At 35.7% G+C, this 6,616-nt stretch overlaps 1 long non-coding RNA gene across 8 annotated transcripts; it reads right to left on the bottom strand.

Annotated features, from left to right (window-relative positions):
• Positions 1 to 1,944: 1,944 nt before the first annotated feature.
• LOC141672416 (uncharacterized) lies at positions 1,945 to 5,953 on the bottom strand. Of its 8 annotated transcripts, none has more exons than XR_012555510.1 (11): positions 5,694 to 5,952; positions 5,131 to 5,200; positions 4,913 to 5,060; positions 4,577 to 4,667; positions 4,375 to 4,510; positions 4,155 to 4,241; positions 3,885 to 3,972; positions 3,695 to 3,778; positions 3,271 to 3,465; positions 2,461 to 2,618; positions 1,945 to 2,298 (listed from the first exon to the last, which is right to left on the bottom strand). It is a non-coding gene; the product is annotated as an uncharacterized LOC141672416 (long non-coding RNA). The 8 variants fall into 8 exon arrangements; XR_012555511.1 differs by having other exon boundaries at positions 4,375 to 4,456; XR_012555512.1 differs by having other exon boundaries at positions 4,375 to 4,513; positions 4,619 to 4,667.
• Between the last annotated feature and the right edge of the window lie 663 nt (positions 5,954 to 6,616).

The following is a 6,616-nucleotide window of genomic DNA, read 5'->3' as shown; positions in this document are numbered from 1 at the left end:
CACTCTTTCGTTAGAGCAACGGTCTCAAGGTCATCCAGTTTCACCTTCCTTGAAAGAATACTCTTCATGAATTTTGCATAACTAGGCATTTGCTCCAGCGCCTCAGCAAAAGGTATGTTGGTGTGAAGTTTCTTGAACACCTCCAGAAACTTACCGAACTACTTATCTATTTTTTGTTGTTGCAATCTCTTAGGGAAAGGTGGTGGAGGATAGAGCTGTTTCACCCCTGTATTACCCTCAGGCAGAGTGTGTTCAACAGTAATCTTCCTTGGTTCCGCCGCTTTCTCCTTTTGCTTCTCTTCTTCATCAACAACTTCAGCTTCTCCGTCTTTCGCTTTTTCAACATCAGCAACTTTTCCAGACCTTAAGGTAATAGCTTTAACTTGCTCTTTAGCTTCCTTCCTGCCTGGCACTTCAGTATTGTTGGGAAGTGTGCCAGGTTGACGATTGAGCACGGCATTGGCTATTTGACCGATTTGATTTTCCAAGGTCTTGATAGAAACAGCCTGACTTTTGCACAACAGCTTGAGCTCCTCGAAATCAGCACTAGAAGGTGGAGCAGCACCTCCTTGTTGAGGATATAATTGCCTTTAAGCGTAATGTTGTGGTTGCTGGAATCCAGGTGGATTAAACTGTTTACTTACGCCTTATTGATATGGTTGCTGAATAGCATTCTGATTATTGCTCCAGCTGAAATTGGGATAATTTTTGTTGTTAGGATGATAAGTAGCTGGCACAGGCTGCTGCGGTCACTGATAATTGTTCACATACTGAACAGATTCATTAACAAGAGAACACTGATCCGTAGCATGAGAACCTGCACAAAGCTCACAGACCATAACTATCTGATTGACTCCATAGTTGGCTAAAGAATCGACCTTCAAAGACAACGCGTGGAGCTGCGCTGCAATAGCTATAGCTGCATCGACTTTCAGAATACCTGCTACCTTCCCAGACATCATCCTTTGAGTGGGGTTTTGATGCTCATTTGTAGCCATAGTTTCAATAAGATTATAAGCTTCAGTATAGCTTTTGGCCCACAAGGCGCCTCCAGCTGCTGCATCGAGCATGGGCCGAGATTGGGCCCCCAAACCATTATAAAAACCAGTGATCACCATCCAGTCAGGCATACCATGATGTGGACACTTTCTCAGCATCTCCTTGTAGCGCTCCCAAGCTTCGCACATAGATTATGTTGGTTGCTGGGCAAACTGAGTAAGAGCACTCCTCATAGAATTTCACCAGAAACTTTTGCGCAAGATCTTGCCAAGTAGTAATGGACCCAACTGGTTCAGAATGTAACCAGTCCTTAGCTTTATTTCTCAGAGAGAATGGGAAAAGCCTCAGCTTGATAGCCTCATCAGTAACACAATTATATTTGAAAGTACTACAGATCTCGACAAAATTCCTGATATGCATGGTGGGGTCTTCAGTCGCAGCACCTCCAAAAGAAACAGAATTTTGCACCATCTGAATTGTCACTACACCATATTTGACCTGTAGCAACACCAAAAAAAGTGTTAAAATGGCCAAAAAGTGTTACCTAAAGCAAAAAAATGGACTATGATTACATTTTTTGAGAATTTGGGGGTGTTGGATTTGCCACTGCTACAATAGATGTCTACGATTACACTTTTTGAAATTTTGGTAACCTCTCAATGTGTTACAATAAAATACCTATAGTTACATTTTCTATTTTTATGGTACCAAGTTAAGATGTAACCACATTTCTGTTGCAACACACCTGACCATTTAGTAACACAAAAAATATGTTGGAATAGACTCTTTTGTAACACAATATTTACTATTGTAACACTTAATTCAATCTTTTGGTAACATTTTTAGATCTTATTGTAACATTCTTTTTTAACACTCTGATATTTATTGTAACATTTTTTTCAATTTTTACTAACATAAATATATCAATCGGTCACACTTGGAACATTAAAAACTTAAATACATTTAATTAAAAACTCAAAATAAAGTTTAAGTTCAACACAATATAAAGTTCCAAGTCACATATGTGTGGGAGGAGTTTTATACACGCCCTTAATGTTTATGAAATACAAATCAATTGTTTCTTTGAGCATGTAAGTTTCTTCATTGCGAATGTGACCAATGCACTTGCACTAATATCCACTACTCTTCCCTTTGAGCTCAAGATATTGTTAAAAGTAGACGAACTAACACCTGTTGTGCAGTGGACCACATCATCGTACTTTCTCCTTGATGGACTGATCAAAGCTCTACTGGAACAGCCTTTATAGTGCAAAGTTCTTCATTAGTTTGATGAACAACCTGATGAAGATTAATAAAATTTAATAAAATAAGCATCTGTAAAAACAGATGTTGCACAAAAAAAATACAGGAATGCAGGAGAGAGACCAAACAAAAAGAGAACTGGGACATTCACTTCTTTAAATGAAAAGTAAAAAATCTTATGGACATCCATTGACTTACCACTCATATTTTTTCTTCTTCATCGGCTATGCAAGGCATAATTTCTTTTAGTAGCAGTCAGAAGCAGTCGTAGGATTAACGGGATTAATGTTGCCATCTACATCTCTAATTTGAACAATAAAAGCATGGACTCCTTGATTCGTTCCATTAATCTGAAGCTGTTAAAGACCATAAAAAAGGTAGTGATTTTGTAGTAAATTAATGAGTGAAATAATCTAAAAATCAAGATAGCTCCAACTTGTTTGAATATCTATCACACTGCAGTAATATTTTCTAATTAACAAATTTGAGCTAATTTGCATCTAGATTGATGCAAGTGTAAGAAGATGCATGTGTCTTTAATTACTAACTATTACATTATCATATATGAATATGGAAAATGAGGAATGATGCAGAGAATGTACATTTAGTAATTGAAATATTTCAGAAAAATCCAATGCAAGAATCACGAGAATGGCATGACTCATAAAATTGTTCTAGATTTCGAAAAATGAATTGTTAAATAAATAGTACAAAGGACTGGGCCTGTCTCCATGTCAGCCGCTGCAATTACATAGTTGAGGTAGCTTACCAAGTACACATTCATCAATTCACTTTCAATATGCACTATGCAGCATTCTAGTATTAAATAATATTATACAAAGGAATAAAAAACAGGGCAGCAAACACATTCTTTATACTGTTTTTTTAACACATTCTATGTCCAAACCAATAGACTAAAATATTTGCTTTGTTAGTAATATAGGATAAGTATAGCACATTGTTTCTATTCAAGCAGACTACAAATGGAAAATACTAAAAAAACTTTACCGAGTAAAACTTATGTTGAGGACGCGAAAGTACAGGCTTTTCATTGTAAGCATTCATAAGCTTCTTTTCAGCTGCACTCAAGTTAATGTCCTCCATATTTGTTATTCGACCCAAGATCTTTAATCTTTCCCTATATGGTGCAACTGTGTCCAAAGAAAAACCCTTGACCTTTTCTGATTCATCATCAATTATCCTCTGTCCCCGAAAAAATCATGTATAAAGGTGAAAAGACAAATTTGCAACTGTCCCCAACATAAGATCATCCTTTTATATAAATATAATTATGGTTGGAATGCTAGTAACATATATGATTGACTTAATGTTACTAAACGACCACTGAAATTTACCAGATTGACATATTGAAACACGGTTTAAAGAATTGAGAAATAAATTGGCAAGGAAAAAACTGGACTATAATTTAAACCTGAATAGTTCTTCACTCTGTGAAAAGGGATGATATCTTGAAAACACATCCCTGAATCTAACATACGAAAGGCCTGCAAGTGCCCTGTCATTTATGAAGTAAATGTCGACTTGGATGAAAAAATCGATGTCAGCTTAGAACCCTTTGAAGTTCTCTGATAAAATAAATTTATAAAGACAAAAATTATAACCTTTCAATAAAATTTCTTAAAGCTTGAAACAGCGCAATCGAAACCTCTTCAAAGTCCCCAGGAGCCAACCAAAGTCCAGATGTCAGAACTATCAACAGTAGGGACAAATATACAGTCAAAGTCAATGATCGGCGAATACTGAATAAACAACTAGAGTACAAGAATTTTATAAAAAAAAGGTACCAACAATAAGGGCTTCAACACAACCAATACCAACATGACATGTAGCATTCCGGCAATAGATTCACTAGCAAGGAAAAGTATTTCTACCTCTTAATCTAGATACAGCAGCTTGAGCCTTCTCAACAACAGTTGAGTGACGTCCCGGTAGAAAAAGCCAAAGCTTCAGCTTTTCATCTGTATATATATCGTAAGCAAAAGCAAGTGACTAGATACCTTATTGCCATAAAGTATATTGAAATATAAGTGAAAACAAAAGAATAAAAATATGAGTGAAGGACCCTGTAGTCAAATTTTTAAGAATATTTACCAGGGTTATGAATACCCTGCGAAGGGTCCCGAGGTCCAACAAAACAATTGGTCCAAGCACTAAGAAATCCTTCCTTCTGCAACTATTGATGGGATGACAGAACCACTAGCGTATCAACATCTTTTTGGTCCGCTTTCTACTATCAAAATGTAGATAATGTTCCATGTCAATCAACTTGACAAAAATCAAAATTAATAATTACCAATTACAAAAGCAGACGTTCGATCAGGCAAGGACTTGAGACCAGATTCATGAGGAACAAACTGGAACCATGATACCTGCTGTAGACCTCCCTGCAGAGACATTCAGATCAAAGGCAAATCAAGAGCATGTCTATAGTCTAGAGCATGATAGTAACGACAAGAAAATAGATATATGCTATCTCAATTAGGTACTATTATTATGTCACACCGCAGAAAACGGTTTCTTGGATACAGGAAGATCTGTCACCTACTTGCCCAAATTTTAATGCAAACACATTAAGTACATATATCCAATAAATTCCTGATGAATATAGGTTTATATGAACTATAGTTACCATTAATCGGTGTAGCTCTACAAAGCTAATAAGAGGTCATCAACAAACTCCATATCCACAAACTCCATATCATGTTCCATTCTCCCTCGAGGAGCTGGTGTTCACCTTTAGCTACAGTTTGATTCATTGCAAGAGAGTCATTGATTTCCTGTAAAATAATCGGTCTGTTATAGACAATTCTGGATATAATGCAGTTTTGAGAACAGTATAATTCTTACCCTATGAATTGAAGCAGATGTGGAATCAGATGAGGAGCTTGATGTCACCAGGTATATGTTGCTCCTTTTCCTAATCATTTTTTCTTTCACTGTATTAGCTACATATGCTTACTCAGAAGCTAATAAATATTAGTTATATTTATCACAACTGCAAGCTTTCTGTCAAAAAATAATAGTTATCAAGCCTATTCTTTACAGTTCAAGGTTTTAGACGAGTCAAGTATTAAAATGGACATGATTTCATATCATTGTTTATTTGACTGAGTCTCCAACCCCGGTATTTTCAATACATAATTTGGAAACTAAGGTTGAGTACGGCCTTAAAGACAGGCTACTAGTAGTTTACTCTGTAATCCCATAATCCGAAAAATGGGCTTTTGAGAGATTAAGTGTACTAATCGAAGAATGATATACATAATACACATCAAAATCCCTTATTAGTTGTCAGGCACATTGCTTTAGTTCGTAACTTGACAAGTACAACAAAAATTAATTCAATAAATTCAAGATTTAATTCAAGAAATACCTACTTGAATGTGGAACTGAAGAAAATTGGAGCGTACCTGAAGAAAGCCCCAAATTACTACAAGAAAAAAAGCCCCAATTTCTACAAACATAAACACTAATCTCCAAGCTTTAAGATCCAGGTTCTAACCCGACTGAGAACCCTAATTAATACCCTAATCTTCAAGCTCCAAGCTCTGACCCAACTGAGAACGCTAATTTTGAACCCTATAATTTCCAAGAGATGTTGAAGAAGAATGCTTGAGAGTTTTAAGTGAGATGAGTTCTTGAGAGGGTGTATATGGCCTATTTTATTTTATTTTAGGAAAATTGAGCGGGTCAAATTTCATTTTCTGGACCTCCCAAAATTTGGTTAAAATTTGGCCAAAATTGATATTCTGCCAAAATATTTAGTTATATGGTAACACTAATTATAATATCAATGCTAACACTATCTTCAGTGTTACAATAACAATTTTATCATGTCTATGGTAACATCTAGTATTCGCTATTGTAACACAAACAGAAAATGTTATCTCAAATCAAATTTTAATGAGTTTAGGTAACATTTTTGTTTGTAATACCAAAAAAAATGTTGCTACAAGCCAGATATGGTGTAGTGAGTGCCCGGCTTGATTTCAAAAGTGTTAGCTTGAATAGCCGGATGAAGGATGCTTGACTGAATGTGTTAGATATATTTGATAATGTCATGGCTAATGTGTTTTATGTTTAGCTTTCAGATTTTACGTGAACAGGATAAATCAGTACTTAACTGTTGATCAGTACTTATACTGGAAGTCAGGACTTAAGGATATCAGTACTTATATTATCAGGAGATAATCATCAGAAGATAGATATCAGAACTTAAGTGCTGAAGGACAATCAGATAAGGACAGTAGCTGATTAAAGGAAAGAAGATTGAGATAAACATAAAGAGAGATATGCATGAAGAAGGAATTCCGTGAAGAATGGAATACTTGGA

Source organism: Apium graveolens, chromosome 7, assembly GCF_009905375.1.
Source record: "Apium graveolens cultivar Ventura chromosome 7, ASM990537v1, whole genome shotgun sequence".
Taxonomy (NCBI): Eukaryota; Viridiplantae; Streptophyta; class Magnoliopsida; order Apiales; family Apiaceae; genus Apium; species Apium graveolens.
The sequence above is the reverse complement of the archived record's forward strand: the minus strand, read 5'-3'. Positions and strand labels throughout refer to the sequence as shown.